Genomic DNA, 18,649 nt, shown 5'->3' with positions numbered 1-18,649 from the left:
CAGAGGAAACTGGCAGGCTGTAGTCCATGGGGTTGCAAAGAGTAGGGCTCTACTTGTTGTTCAGTCCCTTAGTCCTGTCTGACTTTTTGCAACCCCATGGATTGCAGAATGTCAGGCCTTCCTATCCTTCACTATCTCCTGGAGTTTGCTCAAACTCATGTCCATTGAGTTGATGATGCCATTCAACCATCTCATCCTCTGTTGTCTCCTTCTCCTGCCCTCAAGCTTTTCCAGCATCAGGGTCTTTTCCAATGAGCAGTTCTTTGCTAAGGTGGCCAAAGTCTTGAAGCTTCAGGATCAGTCCTTCCAATGAATATTCAGGGTTGATTTCCTTTAGGATTAACTGGTTTTATCTCCTTGCTGTCTAAGGAACTCTCAAGAGTCTTCTCCAACACCAGAATTCCAAAGCATCAGTTCTTTGGTGCTCAGCCTTCTTTATGGTCCAGCTCTCACATCTGTACCTGACTACTGGAAAAAACGTCTCTTTGACTATATGGACCTTTATCAGCAAAGTGATATCTCTGCTTTTTAATATGCTGTCTAGGTGTGTCATAGCTTTTCTTCCAAGGAGAAAGCATCTCATAATTTCATGGTTACAGTCACCATCTGTAGCTATTTTGGAGCCCCAATAAGTATAGTGACAGTCTTTATTCTCTTGGGCTCCAAAATCAGGGCTTGACAGGGACTGAACAACAATGGTTCTAAGCATGGCTTTGGATAATAGGAATAGGACAGCCACCCACCATACTGGCCACAGCCTGGTGGCTGTGTAGCAATGCCTCCATCAGCCACCCACATCTTGCAGTTTAGATCTTGTACTTCTCATTTCTTGTCAAGCTGAGATTTACTTTCTCTAAGACTAGCAATCTTGAAAAATGTCAGTGTCCATATTTTAGCTAGGTAAGTACTGAACAGTAATTTTAAACTTAACAATTGTATTATTCACTGCTTAGCAGTACATTCGAGTGTTACGCATGGTGTCTAGTAATAAACATATATGACATAAAATAAGATAAAATACATACACTTTGGGATGTATTTTAAGGAGCATTTTTTAATCAAAAAAGCAGAAATAATTCAATCAGTACTAAAATTGTTTCCCACAAAACTAAACATTGTATAATATTATATACATTTCCCACATATATAACTTCAGAATCAAACGTTACCTAGAAACAGAATTAGCAAGTGCCTTTCAGAGCTCAACATGTCCAAAGGTATAGAATTATCTGTATAAAATGACTATTTCCAACATACTCTCCATTGCATCATTTTAGAACATTTATTCATAGAGCTAGTTTATGATGCACAAAGAATATCATGCTTATTGTTTTGGAAACAACTTGATATGATTTTCAAGTCCAATTAAAAAATTATTGGAATATAGTTGCTTTACAATGTTGTGCTAATTTCTGCTGTACAGCAAGATGAATCAGTTATACATATACATATATCCCCTCTTTTTCAAATTTCCTTCTTTTTTGGGTCACCACAGAGCACTGAGTAGATTTCCCTGTGCTATACAGTAGGTTCTCATTAGTTATCTATTTTATACATAGTAATGTATATATGGGCTTCCAAGGGGGCTCAGTGGTATTGAATCTGCCTGCCTATGCAGGAGACACAGGAGACACTGTGTCTTCCTGGGTCAGGAATATTCCTTGAAGTAGGAAATGGCAACCCACTCCAATATTCTTGCCTGGAAAATTCCAAGGACATGGAGCCTGGCAGGTGTTACAGTCCATGGGGTCATAAAAAGTCAGATATGACTCAGCATGTACATGCACACAATGTATATATGTCAATCTTAATCTCCCAGTGTTTTGAATACCATAAAAAAAAGTCTTTCTATAGTGATCCTCTAATAGCTAACATAAATTAATGATTTCACATCCATAGTATTTTTTTGCATAATTTCCTATAAGAGAAGTGATATTTTCTTAAAATAATTTAAACAAATACAAAAATGATATTTTCTTAAAATAATTTAAACAAATACAAAAATGAATGATTGCCAAAGCTCTACTTATGTATCTAATTATTTTAAATATATTCAAAATTATGTTTTATATGTGTATATATATATATAGAGAGAGTTGTATGCTGATATACATTTGTACACTTGTTAACTCAGAATGTAAGTCTTCTCTGTTGACTGATGAGCGGTCATTTGAATTGATGAGTCGGTTTTGGATTAGAATGGCAATGCATAATGAATTTAGGGTCCTTCTACATCCAAGTGTTTATATACATTTTTCTTCTAACTGGTCATAAAAATTTATAGGTACTTGATTACAGAAATATTTTAGGATGTCAGTTCAATTTATATCCTCATTTTTCTCCTGTAGTAGGTAGCAGTCATCTATAAGGGTGATCCACTAAAATCATGTCCATTTTATAAGACACTGCCTCTCCCTGGTCACAGTTGATTAGAGGATGGCATCCATTGACTCAAGACTAGGAAGTTGCATTTCTCTTTTGAAAATCTAGAGATGCATCTCAGAGACTTTATTTAAACTCTTCTAAAGAATTGAACTGAAAATTGACAAAAAGCAAGTCTGATTACTAGTAGCAATGTGCAAGGCAACATGGAAACAGCTAATGAGAAGAAATGGGAATGAAAATGTTCCCCCGAAGAGACCAAAATGGCATACACCATGAGACGGACCCTGGGAGTATAGCCCCTTAGTTCCAAAGGCCATCAGATTTGTTCCTATACCCCAGAGGCATGACTCACAGGTAAGGAAAAACCTTTAATAAAACAAACTCCATTTCACTGAACCAAGCTTTGAGGAGTTCTATAATATGCAATCAAGGGTACTCTCCCACGATGGTAGACTCATTAAGTACTGCAGACCTATTAGTTTCTAGGCTAAGAATTCAGAGAAAAAATATAAGACAGTAATCCCCACTCTGACCTCAACTTCACTCTATTTAGAGAGGGAGAATGGGAGGAGAGAAAAGTAGAGGTCCATGCAGGTAGTCAATATTTACAGTACACTATTGAGTGCATAGGTTCTCTGCGTACAAATGAGTTCCATTCCAAGAGCATATTCGTAAGCCCAATCTGCTTGTAAGTCCAATAAAGTTACCCCAGGGCAATGGCAAGCCACTCCAGTACTCTTGCCTAGAAAATCCCATGGATGGAGGAGCCTGGTGGGCTGCAGTCCGTGGGGTCGCTCAGGGTCGGACACGACTGAGCGACTTCACTTTCACTTTTCACTTTCACACATTGGAGAAGGAAATGGCAACCCACTCCAGTGTTCTTGCCTGGAGAATCCAAGGGACGGGGGAGCCTGGTGGGCTTCTGTCTATGGGGTCACACAGAGTCGGACACGACTGAAGTGACTTAGCAGCAGCTGCACAAATAAGACAGTCACACAACTGTCTGTATAGTACTCCACTGACAGGTTTATAATGCTTTTTACACATCTCTTCAAGAAAATGGGAGATACCAAGGGAACAGTTCATGCAGAGGTGGGCTCGGTAAAGGATGGAAATTGTATGGACCTCACAGAAGCAGAATATATGAAGAAGTGGTGGCAAGAATACACAGAACTATACAAAAAAGATCTTAATGACCCAGAAAATCACGATGGTGTGACCACTCATCTAGAGCCGGACATCCTGGAGTGCCAAGTCAAGTGGGCCTTACAAAGCATCACTATGAACAAAGCGAGTGGAAGTGATGGAATTCCAGTTGAGCTATTTCAAATCCTGAAAGATGATGCTGTGAAAGTGCTGCACTCAATATGTCAGCAAATTTGGAAAGCTCAGCAATTGCCACAGAACTGGAAAAGGTCAAATTTCATTCAAATCCCAAAGAAAAGCAATGTCAAAGAACATTCAAACTACCACAGAATTGCACTCATCTCACATGCCAGCAAAGTAATGCTCAAAATTGTCCAAGTTAGGCTTCAACAGTACATGAACTGAGAACTTTCAGTTTGAGCTGGATTTAGAAAAGGCAAAGGAACCAGAGATCAAATTGCCAACATGTGTTTTATCATAGAGAATTCCAGAAAGGCATCTACTTCTGCTTCATTGACTATGCAAAGCCTTTAGCTATGTGTATCACAACAAACTATGGAAAATTCTTATAGACTTGGGAAGACCAGACCACCTTACTTGCCTCCTGCTAAACCTGTGTGCAGATCAAGAAGCAATAGCTAGAACCAGGCATGGAACAACAGACTGGTTCCAAATAGGGAAAGGAATACGTCATGGTTCTATGCTGTAACCCTGCTTACTTAACTTATATGCAGAGTACATCATGCAGAATGATGGGCTGGATGAAACACAAGCTGGAATCAAGATTGCCAGGAGAAATATCAGTTACCTCAGATATGCAGATGACACTGCCCTTATGGAAGAAAGAGAAGAACTAAAGAGTCTCTTGATGAAAGTGAAAGAGGAGAGTGAAAAGCTGGCTTAAAACATTAAAAAAAACTGAGATCATGGCATGTGATTCCATCACTTCATGGGAAATAGATGGAGAATCAATGGAAACAGTGACAGACTTTATTTTCTTGGGCTCCAAAATCATTGCAGATGGTGACTGCAGCCATGAAATTAAAAAAAAAAACTTGCTTCTTGGAAGAAAAGCTATGACTAACCTAGACAGCGTATTAAAAAGCAGAGACATTACTTTGCTGCTAAAGGTTCATATAATCAAAGCTGTGGTTTTTCCAGTAGTTGTGTATGGGTGTGAAAGTTGGATCATAAAGAAGGCAGTGTGCTGAAGAATTGATGCTTTCAAACTGTGGTTTTGGAAAAGACTCTTGTGAGTCCCTTGGACTGTAAGGAGATCAAACCAGTCAATCCTAAAGGAAATCAGTCCTGAATATTCATTGGAAGGACTGATGCTGAAACTTCAAAACTTTGGCCACCTGATGAGAAGAACTGATTCATTTGAAAAGACCCTGATGCTGGGAAAGATTGAAGGCAGAAGGGGAAGGGGACGGCAGAGGATGGCTGGCTGGATGACATCACCAACTCTATGGACATGAGTTTGAGCAAGCTCTGGGAGTTGGTGATGGACAGGGAAGCCTGGCGTGCTGCAGTCCATGGGGTCACAAAAAGTCAGACACGACTCAGCCACCGAATTGGTAACTGAGCGACATAATACATGCAAAACAAGCAAACACAAAGCATAAACGTTTTTATTCTTATAGTACTGCTGCTGCTGAGTCGCTTCAGTCGTGTCCGACTCCGTGCGACCCCATAGACGGCAGCCCACAAGGTTCCCCCATCCCTATAGTGGTACAGTATAACAACTGGCATACAGGGGATGAACAGGATAAAAAGAGTTACTGACTGCTGAAGGGAGAGGATCTGGGAGATAACAGAGGTAAAGAATGGTCAGTAATAGGAAATGGAGGGCTAGCTGCAATTGCACTCATGCCTGATGTTTACGGCATGCACATTCACACATTTGAATGTTCACAACTTGAAGGTTTGTATCTAAGGGACTTTCCATATTGAAATGCAGTAAATGGTAAATTGTATAAGCAAGGACAGAGTGTGGAACATTGGGATGCATTTCACAGGAAAGGTGGCATCTGAAAAGTCTTAGATAAGTAGGACATCACTAAGCTGAGAAAAGAAAGGAGGAGTTTCCAAAAAGAGAGAGAACAGTATGAACAAAGATACAAAAATGGTCAGGAAGATGGAAAGCATTGGGGGATACAAGGCTGGAAAGATAGAGCAATGTCACAATGAAAGGCCTTGAATCCTACACTAAGGTACTTGGGTTTTTATACTCTATAGGGTATAGGTTGTGTGATCATATGCCCGGTTTGCCAGGATCTGTTATAATTGATACTTGCCATCTTGGGACAGTTATCAATAGCACTTTCTCATTCTCAAGAGTGTTGCAGTTTAGGCAATTTAGTATTTGGTCAGCATGCCCATGGGCTTCCCAGGTGGTGCTAGTGGTAAATAACCCACCTTCCATTACAGGAGACGTGAGAGACTTGGGTTCTATATCTGGGTTGGGAAGATCCCTTAGAGGAGGACCTGGCAACCCACTCCAATATTCTTGTCTGGAGAATCCCGTGGACAGAAGAGCCTGGCGGACTAGAGTCTGTAGGGTTGCAAAGAGTCAGACACAAATAAAACAACTTCATGTGCGCGCGAGCACGCACACACACACACACACACACACACACACACACACATTATGCCCATAAGGAGTTAATAAAGGGTTTGGGCAAGAAAATAGCTTAAGGAAATCTTGATTTTTAAAATTATCATTCATGGAATTGTACATAGCAGCAAACCAAAGCCTGGTCTAGTCAAATCCAACATGTGACCTATTTCTGTAAATAAAATTTTGTTGAAACACAAGCATTCCTGAATTTTACTACTTCTCAACAATACGGTTGAATGGTTGTGATATAGCTCATATTATCTGCAAAGCTGAAAATATTTACTGTCCAGCTTTTTACAGAAAACATCTGTGGACCCCCAGTGTAGAGTGAAAATGGAGGACATAAGACTAGAAGTAGAATCATAATGCCATCTGAAAATATACGCCTTTCTAATTTCCAGTATTTAAGTTTTGGTACCAAGTGGCAGGTTTATTAAAACATGGACATTTAGATAGTGACGTTTCATCTTAAGATGTCCTCCTTTATATGGACAACAAGCTTTGCCAAAACCCCACAAAGGTGCTCAAACTAGCATCTAAAATACAAATAATTTCAAGAACTTTTTGTTCCTAAGGTTCTTGCCCAGTAAGAAGACTCCAACTGCCATTAAACATACAAAATAAATAAACCTCAAATATGAAAGTAATTACATAGAAGGTTACATAAAATGAGAATAAACGGTTCAGACTGAAAATGGCTTCAATTGCAAAACTCACAGGGACAGTAAATAACAACCCACATCTGTCTCTTGGGAAGGAAGGACATGTGCCAATTCTTGGTTTTTATTGCTCTGACTCAAAGCATCAAAAGCCAATATATCTTGCCTTTAAATAACTTGCAAAGAAAATATTTTTGTGTAAGTTGTCAGTGGCCTCAGAAATGAGTGAGACATGTGTCCAAAACTTTAGTTATACAGAATACGTGCTGCTGCTCCTGCTTAGTCACTTCAGTTGTGTCCAACTTGTGTGACACTATGGACTTCAGCCTGCCAAACTCCTCTGTCCATGGGATTCTTGCCTTGAGTGGGTAGCCATGCCCTCCTCCAGGGGATCCTCCTGACCCAGAGATTGAACCCATGTCTCCTATGGCTCCAGCATTGCAGGCAGGTTCTTTACCACTAGCACCACCTGGAAAGCCCATAGGATATATAGTGATGAACAAAAAATATATATTCCTTTGGAGTGAATGTAGTAAGATAATAAAATCAGAGAAGGGATAATGCTTCCTTACATTTATAAGAACTCTGTAAATATTTTAAAGAACTGAAATAGTATTTTATTTTGAGTTCTATCGAACCATGTGATGTGATATTTACTGGATAAGACTCTTTGTATCAAGGGGTTAGTGAGAGAAATGAAAGTCACTCATAGGAAGACTGCATCTCAAAAGAAAGGTATGGTTTTTCATATCCCGGGTAATTGGAGTAAGTTCATGAACTCAGGCTTTCAGAATGCAAGAATGTTGCTTATTTTGTGGCCCTTTTGCAAGGACCACCCATTATCTTACTTCTTACTGATATCCTTCATACTCTACTTGTGGTAGCATTCAGGAGTACTCGTTCTCCAGATAGCAAACAAATAATATATACATATAAATATGTATACACACATATACATTTCCATTAGTATCCAAGAGAAATTATCATTTATGTCAATTGTGAATGCAGGCAATAAACCATAGTTGCATTGTTTTTTCATAAAAATACATTAGTTTTCATATCATATTAGAATTGTGTCAGATACCACAAAATGTCATTCATATTCATCACTACTTTGAAATTATTATAGTTAGAATTACCACTAGGTGTTGTAACTTAATAAAGGTGCACATATCTTCTTACATTAAAATTTTTAGCACATTGATAAAAATATAGCAATTATTTTTGCTCTGTAATGCTGTGTGTGTTTTATTTTTTTCATTTAAAAACAATAATCTGAGATGGGGTCTTCAGATTTCCAAAGGGAACCACAGCATTAAAAAAAAACAATCCTCCTAGGGTTCACAAAATCTGTTTACTTAGTTGTTGCTATTTAGTGAATCAATACGGAATTTAATATCTTAAAACAACAGCAATTGTTATTTTTCTTTTTCATGATTCTCAGATTTGATTGGGATCCAATTAGGTGTTAATGACACAGGAAATGTCATTCTTACATCCAGATGTTGGTTGGAGCTGCACTCATCTCAAAGGCTTCCCCACTCTCAGGTCTGACAGTTGATGCTCACTTACAGTTGGCTATGAGTTAAACTGGGCTATTGGCAGTTATCTACAAATAACTGACTTTCCCAAAGTATGGTGGAGCATTCTAAGAGATCCAGACAGAGTCATGTTGCCTTTTAGGACCTAGCCTCAGAAGACACATAGCATCACTTTCTCCAGTCACAGGCTTGCCTGGATATAAAGAGAGATAAAATCAAGAGAAGAGAACACCAGACCACCTGACCTGCCTCCTGAGAAATCTGAATGCAGGTCAAGAAGCAACACTTAGAACCAGACATGGAACAAGAGACTGGTTCCAAATCAGGAAAGGAACACTTCAAGGCTGTATATTGTCACCTTGCTTATTTAACTTATATGCAGAGCACATTATGAGAAATGCTGAGCTGGATGAAGCACAAGCTAGAATCAAGATTGCCCGGAGAAACATCAATAACCTCAGATATGCAGATGACACCACCCTTATGGCAGAAAGCAAAAAAGAACTAAAGAGCCTCTTGATGAAAGTAAAAGAGGAGAGTGAAAACATTGGCTTAAAACTCAACATTCAGAAAATTAAGATCATGGCATCTGGTCCCATCATTTCATGGCAAATAGATGGAGAAAGAGTGGACACAGTGAAAAACTTTATTTTTTTGGGCTCCAAAATCACTGAAGATGGTGACTGTAACCACGAAATTAAAAGATGCTTGCTCCTTGGAAGAAAAATTATGACCAACCTAGACAGCATATTAAAAGACAGAGACATTACTTTGCCAGCAAAGGTCCGTCTAGTCAAAGCTATGGTTTTTCCAGTAGTCATGTATGGATGTGAGAGTTGGACTATAAAGAAAGCTGAGTGCCGAAGAATTGATGCTTTTGAACTGTGGTGTTGGAAAAAGACTCTTGAGAGTCCCTTGAACAGCAAGGAGATCCAACCAGTCCATCCTAAAGGAAAGCAGTCCTGGTTATTCATTGATAGGACTGCTGAAGCTGAAACTCCAATACTTTGGCCAGCTGATGCGGAGAACTGACTCATTTGAAAAGACCCTGATGCTGAGAAAGGTTAAAGGTGGGAAGAGAAGGGGACAACAGAGGATGAGATGGCTGGATGGCATCACCAACTCAATGGACATGGGTTTGAGTAAACTCTGGGAGTTGGTGATGGACAGGGAGGCCTGGTGTGCTGCAGTCCATGGGGTTGCAAAGAGTCGGACACGACTGAGCCGCTGAACTGAACTGAACATCAACTGCAACTCTCAATAAGAGGAGTGGCCGTGGCATATCACAGGAGTGTGTGGGTTAGGGTATATTTGAATAAATCTATGTGGACCTCTTTAAAAATACATTTCATCATAATGTCCCAGCATTTTCCACGTTTCTCAGTGTTTCCACGTTTCTCCTGTTCTAAATTTCCTTCTGTTTTTCTTTCATGTTATCCTCCTGTTTTTCCCTTAAACCCAAATGAAGCAGAAATTCTACTGCTAACTTCCCTGAATGGTCTTCCTTCTTTTCACATACAGTTAATTTCTTTGTGTGGGAGGCAGTCGACGGAGGTATGCATGCTACAATTTTATCTTAAATTTTAATTTGTGAGTTTCCTTGACAAATTCTACTACTTATTTGTAAGTACCCTTTCTTTTCTCTTCCTTTGATTTCTTTGAGGGTAAATTCGCCTTCCGTTTCCCCTACTCACCTCCTCACTTGTTACACATTAATACTCAACTAATGTTTTGTGGGATTAAAAGCTGCTCTTTGAAATTCAGGCTGCTGCTGCCTGTTGAAACATACCAGCTACCATCAAAAGAGTAAAAACCCACCGGACTGAAAGATGTGAAGCTCACAATTAGTTAAGGTGTAACAGCAGCTTCATTTACTAGTTACTTCTATCCAGAGCTAAAAAATGATTTCAAGGTGACATAACTCAATATAACCAAATTGCTTCACCAATTCTCATAGACTATATGAGTAATATCTTCCCACATTAAAGCTAAAGGCAGAGATGCCACAACCTTGCTTAAAACCTGAGAACATTATTTCTCCAAAAGAGATCAATAAAGAGGTGAAATGGTGAGCCATGGGTTAAGGGATCAATTATGTGAGATTATTTTAAAATACAAGTACTTAAGTTGTGTGACACTCTGACACGACATCAAACGACATCTTAGAAGGGACCAAAAAGTTCATGAGAGATTCATTTAAAATCCTGGTGAAGGAGAAAGAATTAACCTTGGAAAGAATCAAATCCATCCACATTAATGTTAAAAGGAAAAAAAAATAAGTATATACTGTAATCTTTGAGACTGATATATGAAATTCTGGCCATTAAACAAACTTTTTTTTTTTTTTTCCCAACACAAGATGACAAAAATGGACTGGTTCAAAGTCAGGAATTTCATAGCATTTGCTATTAACAAGAACCAAACAGGGACCTCTGTCATAACGAGATTCAGGTAGAAGTTAGTTATTTCCTAGAGTACTACTGTGAGTTCCTGTGCAGTAAGCATTTATGATTAGATAGAAATCATAATGTATATACCTCCCAACTGAGAGAAACATAGTCACAATATTGGCAGTGAAGACTGTTTGAAAAGAAAGATTTGACTAAACTTACCTGGTGATGGACAGGGAGACCTGGCGTGCTGTGATTCATGGGGTCGCAAAGAGTTGGACACGACTGAGCGACTGAACTGAACTGAACTGAACCACCAATGACTAGCAACAAATTGTTCATGAGACCAAGATGAACTACATTTCTAACTCCTTATTTAATTCTTCAAATAAGCATTTCAGTAGTTGTTTCTGCTGAAAAAGATGATCACAATATGCATTTTGCTAAATTATCTGCAAATTTTTGAATCTTGACTCCATATTCCCAACAGATCAGAAGTATGAATTTTAGATACCAGAGTCCTCATTTGTGGGCTTCCCCAGTGGCTCAACAGTAAAGAATCCACCTGCAATGCGGGAGACTCAGGAGACACAGGTTTGATCCCTGGGTTGGGAAGACCCCCTGGGGGAGGGCATGGCAACCCACTCTAGTATCCTTGCTAGGAAAATCTCATGGACAGAGGAGCCTGGCAGGCTACAGTCCATGGAGTTGAAAAGAGTCAGATACAACTGAAGCGGCTGAGCATGTCCTCATTTGTAAGCTCTAGTGGGAAGTGGTGTATTCAATCTTTTTTTAGAATTAGACTAGTAGGAGTGGAAACACTTTTGAATAAGAGATATAATCTTGAAAATATCTCTGATATAAATATTTTTCTTGGTTCTGAGAAGTTTTTGAGTAGATTTCTTTATCGTTTAATTGTATTCTTGACAACTAAAAAAAAACTTTGTATAAATTCTGTCACTTTATACTAACAAGCCTATCTTTATTGTATTAGTTATCGGGCTGAATATAAAAGGATATGTAAACTGATTACCATTTGTAAAAATATGATTCAAATGCCTTCTCAGCGTTATGTATTTAATACATGAATTCATTCTGAATGAATTCATTCATTCATTCTAAAGGAAACAGAAGCATCCTTTTACCCTCTGCATCTGTCTTCACTGAGTACCCACTTAGAGAAAGGTGGTAGTGTTGCCCTCCTGTGTCCTAGCTGTCCATGCCCCCAATCCTTCCCCTGGATACAGCGCCATGTAGCTGGAGGAAGCAGATGCTCTGCCCCCCCAGTGCAAACCCAGTGAACCTGAATCTCTAGAGATGAGCTCTGTGCATTTATACTTTCCAAAAGCTTCCCAAGTGATTCTAATGTGCAGCTGGGTCAGAGCACTTTTCAAAGCATACACAGTCCTCTTATCTTTGAATTTTAGTGCTTTCTCCACAATCGTGGCATTAGGGGTAGGCGCTCTTTGGAGGGAGAAAGAAAAAAATGATAAGGACATCATTTTCCCAGAGAGGGGAGGGACAGTGTGACCTTGAAGCTTAGGGAATAATCCCTGAGCTTTCTTCCTCCTAGAGTAGGAAAATTGTGCTTTTGTTCTCCATGGCCCATTTAGAGCAGCTCACACAGGCTGAATCTGGGCCAGCTAGGCAGAGAGTAATGTCTCCTTGGCCAAACTAGTGAATGGTGGGATGAGGAGTGTTATTGGAAAAATGCATCAAAACCTTACATGTTTGTTTAAATGAAGTTGTGATCAAAGACTGTACCGAACAAACTCTGTGCAGCTTGATTCTGGGCTACAAGATTTATTTTGTTCTTTAAGTGTAGGGGCATGAGGAGAAAATCCAAGTGCGATACATAAATCTTGATTAACTTGTTCAGAGCTCTCAGGAGATCCTTTAAACTCCTCTGGATAAAGTCATGCTCTCATATTGGACATTTCCTCTACACTTTTATTTCCTGACCTTTATTAATGGCCAACTGGCCTGCCCCTAGCTGGTGTTGGTCCTTCTGGAAGGAATTTAAATGGTACACTAAATAGTCCTTTTATATACATCACATTCTACTCTACATTACATTACATTAGTGGTGCAAAACTGATTCTTAAAATATGGTTTTCACGAATACTCTATTCAGTGGCCGAAATGTATGTTTTTGACTTTTACTAGAAGAAACATGAAGCATGAAATATGTTTATTAGAAATGCATATTTCCAAATGAGACTTCAATGAATGCAAAAAAAAGTTAAAAGGATTTAGCATTAACTTTTCTTTTCAGCTGTACAGGAAATCAACTAGGCAGAGATAGTTACCTAGACATGTGAGCCAATAATACTGTATTAACTGTCTAGTTCTTGTTGCATAGCAGACCGATACTGAATCAGTGTTCTGGAAAATAAAGTCATCCATAATTTTTGGTATAAAAATAAATATTTTTGTACAGTCCTGTCTGATTATCCCCGCTCCCCAAATGTTTTCTCTTTTTAAAAAGCAGCTACATTTGTTGTCTCTTGTTTTTCCAGTGGTTGCCAGATGCTTTATTCCTTGCAGTAACTGGTTCTGTCTTGTATACAGTGGTAGAGATGTAAACAGAGTTCCTTTGCTAATTGTGGGAGCAGCTATTCTGTTCTGTATTGTAAGTCTCTCAGTCGTGTCTGACTCTTTGGGACCCCGTGGACTATAGCCCTCTAGTCTCCTCTGTCCATGGAATTCTCAAGGCAGGAGTACTAGAGTGGGTAGCCATTCCTTCTCCAGGGCATCTTCCTGACCCATGGGTGGCACCCAGGTCTCCTGCATTGCTGCAGATTCTTTACCATCTGAGCCACCATTCTGTTCTATAGCACAGACCCATCTTTAAGCTTCTGAGGCTGCCACCTAAGAGTCTCCATGTGGTGGTGTGGCGATTTTGGATACAGGAAGTCTGAACATCCAGATTTCAAACTGTGTGTGTGTTAGTTGCTCAGTCGTGTCCAACTCTTTGTGACCCCATGGACTATAGCTCACCATGGGATTCTCAGGCAAGAATACTGGAGTGGGCTCCCATTCCCTTCTCCAGGGGATCTTCCAGACCCAGGGATCGAAGCCAGGCCTCCCTCATTGCAGGCAGATTCTTTACTGTCTGAACCACCTATAGAGAATGCTAGCCACCCATGAGGCATTGCACTAGCAGGCTGCATGCTTTGTTCATGTAATCAACACAGCACCAGGTGAGAATAGTTCTTTCTATTATTTTTATCATTCCCATTTCACAGATGTACAAACTGAGGCTTCCTTGGAGTAAGCAACTTTTCCAAAGACATTACTAGTGGTGGTATAGAATTTGAATACAGATCTTTCTAATCTTGAACATGAGGATTTCCCTAGGCTCTTAAACTGTCAATTTTATTTTCAATACTATATTTTCTAAGGAGTCACACAGAGATGTTTTTCTTCTCATCTGGATCCATACCACAATTTGAAAGATTAACTTAGAGTGAATAAAGACACCTGAAGATTAAGTTTTATCTATTTTTAGCTTTCTTTTAAGTTTCATTTTAAACTTAGAGATCTGAGTTCTAGTTTTTAATATCTAGTGTACCAAAAACACTAATGAAAAATGTTACAATTCTGATTTTCAAAGTGAGAATCAAAGTGAGATAGTGATATCAAATTTTATATATATATATATCATATATATTTGGCTTAAATGAAATATCTATATATGTATATATCATAGAGCATACAGGACATATGTTTTTTCTGTTTTATTTGTTCATATAGACAAATAAAATATAAAGTTCATAAATATATATGCCTGTCTTGATTGCAGTGTATCCTCAAAGGTCATAGAGTAGCTGGCATTTTGTATAGTTTAAGCATTTATTTTGGACAAACAAAGGTATATGGTTTATCAGATCTGATTTAGTTATGGGTATACTCTAAAATGGGCTTTCCTGGTGGCTTAGATGATAAAGAATTTGCCTGCAATGCAGGAGACCTGGGTTCGATTTCTGGGTCGGGAAACTCTCCTGGAGAAGGGAATGGCTACTCACTCCAGTATTCCTGCCTGGAGAATTCCGTGGACAGAGAGCCTTGTGGGTTACAGTCCACAGGGTCATAAAGAGTCGGACACAACTGAGCAACTAACACTTTCACTTTTTTTATACTCTAAAATAGTGAAGTGGTAGTCTATAAGAAGAGTCATTTTAATAGCGTGGGTCCAAGATTTCTCCTATTACAAAAAAGACTGTATAGAAAAATGTCTAGAATGTTGTAGATGCTCAAAAATAATGATAATAATAGGGAATTCTATCATCATTGAATAATTTGCTTTGATTTTTTATAAGTTTCACTAAGGGATTTGAAAACTTTTCTTCCAACATTAAATTAAATTATTTGTGCTAGAATATACAATATGGGTTCTTAGACAAGCAGGAAAAAGATTACTGTGCTTTTATAGCTTTCAGCCAATGACATATCCCAGAGACATACTATCCTGTACACCATAATGCTCACCTACCACCAACCCATTTACTACACAGCCCCCTCAAAATGTTGACCATCTCCAAGGAAGGCTGTTGATTATCATGTTATATTGTAGGATATCCAAATGATAGATTAGACTTGAATTTATTCTCAGAGCTATAAGTTACTCTGAAGCTTAAAGGGCTAGAGTCACTTTGACCTTCTCTGGGTACCTTATTGTATTTATTTGGCCTGATCCCCATTTGAGAGTGGCAGCTCCTTGAGCATAGGTCTTGTTTGTCATCATACGGTACCTGGTACATGATAAGCCTTCAGTAATAATAGTAGTAGATGCCATTATTATTGTTGAAAGTTGGTAGAGATGTCAGTGAGCAACTTTTTGAATCTGTCATAAATTTGTCTTACCTTTTTTTATTTCCTTGAAAACATTGGGTTTTGCTTGCTTCATAGAGTTCCATGTGCTCAGAGATATTTTTTTGCAAATTTTTTTCATCTCAGTTTCCTTAATTCTGAAGTGAGGATAATTTTCAACCCCCCTACAGTTTTGTTTTCAAGGTTGAATGAGATTATGTGTTTGAAAGCAATCTTATACTCTCAAAAGTTGTTTTTAGTGAACTTAAATAAGCTAAAGTAGTATAAGGGAGAAAACAAATGCCATGTCTCTGAGGGTAGAGTAATTTCTTAGAGAATAACAAAAAGTTCTTTTCTTCCAGATTTTACATAATCCTGTACAGGGAGAAGGGGACCAAGATGGCCCAGAAAACATGGTCTCTTAAAAGTCAATATTATGTAACATAGTTTCAATTTTGATCTTTAATATGAAAACAGTCATTTTCAGCCTTTTAAATTACAGCTTGATTATATATTATGAAGCCCAGAAGTAATTCCCTGAGATGATCAGACACGATATTTCCAGTGCTGACGATAGGCATGGCGAGTAGGCAGTCCTGTTCTCCTTGAAATTTGGTGGTTGTGGGGTCCACAGAGGTTAGAAAATAGGAAGAAATTCCCCTCCTCTAGAGCTGATTTGGATTCAAGGCTGCAGAGCTAAATCTTCTCAAGCTTATAATGAAAATCCCCATCTGATTTTCTTTGCTGACTCATTTTTTAAAGGGGTGCATTAACAATGTGGGCATAGCAGGACTCTCTGCCATAAAGAGAGCCCTGCACAGCTCCTTCTGAGGGTGAAGTTCTGATGTTTGAAATTGGCAATTGGCTGTCCCCACAACGGGGTCATAGTGAAATTTGAAATTTCAATCTCTATCAGGTAAAGTTGGAGCCCAGTGATCACTGTGATTAAACAGCTTCCCTGTTTCTTTTCCAACATGATTGTGCTATTGCAGAGGTAGCTTAGTGGGACTTTATCCACACCACTCCTCAGACCTCCCCAGTCCTTACAAACAGATCCAGACACCCCCAGCGTGCACACAGTTTAAGTAAAAGCAACATGTTTGCAATGCAGACACGCTCAAGACCAGTCTCGTAAGTTTTCTTAAAAACCGGATGACTCTTCCTGAATGCTTCCTAGACATAAATTCTGGAACCTTACCTAAATCTCTTCTCTCTGCAAGCTGAAAAACAGCTAAAAGGAGGTGCATTTCATGAGTTAGTGTGAGTTTCTCTCACTGGATCATGCAAAATGCTGAAGTCGTGTGGGTCTTTCATAACCATTTCCCTGGTGCATTGCCAGAGCCGCATAATCTAATGAGCTTTCCGGATGGGATGAGGCAAGCTGAGGTGTGCATCAGGTGCACTTGTCACAGGTGCAGACCTCTGAGAGACCGGCTTTCAAGTCTGATTTGCAAGTTGGATATGCCCATCACTTTGGATTAGCTTCCAATTTAAATTCAGCTGTTGTCATTTCCATCTTAGCATCACATGCATTCTGACGGAAGGCCCTGAATAAAATCACAGTCCCAGAAAATCCTGTCTGTTATCATAATGCTAGGAAGCCACTGTGGAAGACTAAAGTGAACTAGACATCGAATGTTGCCTTAGCAATCTATCTGCCTTTCCTCTTTCAAGTTTGTTTATTTGAACCCTTGAGTGGTCTCTGCTACTAATCAGAAAATTGAGCTTGTCTAACTCATAGGACAGTAATAGTGATACTAGGTATTGTGGAAGACAGCAGTTCATAAGTTTCTCACCGAAGCCTTACAGTCACACCCAGAGGCAATGTACCTGTAAGCTCAAAGGCCAGGAACCGAGACCTCGTAGGTCAGGTCTACCTTGACTCGTTTGGCCAGAGTTTCAAGGCTAATGAGCAGTAGGGATAGGACTCAAACTTGCACCTTCCTAACTCCAAAACGACATCCATCTGCTTTGCTACATTGCAGATATATGGGCAGGACTGAGCAGGTGACACCACACACACACACACGATATGTTAAAAGCAAGGTTGTGCTGGTTAATAAGGCAAATGCAGTCTTTAGCTGCCTTATAATCTAACTGGGGGGAGAGAAAACGAAGCAAGTGATTAAAGTGCCATTTAAATGCTTAAAGGGGAACAAGAGGGCACAAGAGGGCACTCTGGCATCATATAGCATATGAATTAAACATGTTCTGTAAGGGAATATGCACAGGAAAGTTGAACAGTAGAATTTGGCCAGTAATGGTGGGTGAAGTAGACACGAGGTGGGTGTTGATGTTTAGTTGCTAAGTTGCGTCTGAATCTTCTTCATTCCCATAGTCTAAAGCCCATTAGGCTCCTCTGTCCATGGTATTTTCTAGGCAAGTAAACTGAAGTGGCTTGCCATTTTCTTCTCCAGGGGATCTTCCCAACCCAGGGATCGAACCTGTGTCTCCTGCATTGACAGGTGGATTCTTTACCACTGAGCCGTCAGGGAAGCCCTGATGTGAGGTTGCTGCTGCTGCTGCTGCTAAGTCACTTCAGTCGTGTCTGACTCTGTGTGACCCCATAGACGGCAGCCCACCAGGCTCCCCCATCCTTGGGATTCTCCAGGCAAGAACACTGGAGTGGGTTGCCATTTCCTTCTCCACTGCATGAAAGTGAAAAGTGAAAGTGAAGTCGCTCAGTCATGTCCGACTCTTAGCAACCCCACAGACTGCAGCCTACCAGGCTCCTCCATCCATGGGAGTTTTCAGTCAAGAGTACTGGAGTGGGGTGCCATTGTCTTCTCCGGATGTGAGGTTAGAAGGGGAGAAAATCTGAGAAAAAGGAACGGCAAAGAGTCAGGGCTAAGAAAACACACAGTTACTAAAGAAAATGAGAGACGGCTGGGTACAGAAAGAGTTATAGAACGGACAGTGAGGAAAATGTTGGCTGGGCTACAAAGTCTTAAAGGGATACAGAGGCCATACTGTAGACCTCTTCATAAAACTATCTTATGTTAAATACTCTGCTAAAGGAGTTAGGATAATTATTTTGATGTTTTCAGCAACAGTCCAAGTTAAATATCCTCATACTGTTTTATCAATAGAGAAACT

Source organism: Moschus berezovskii, chromosome 14, assembly GCF_049115385.1.
Source record: "Moschus berezovskii isolate FMDL1 chromosome 14, NW_MosBer_1.0, whole genome shotgun sequence".
NCBI classification, from domain to species: Eukaryota; Metazoa; Chordata; class Mammalia; order Artiodactyla; family Moschidae; genus Moschus; species Moschus berezovskii.
The sequence above is the reverse complement of the archived record's forward strand: the minus strand, read 5'-3'. Positions refer to the sequence as shown.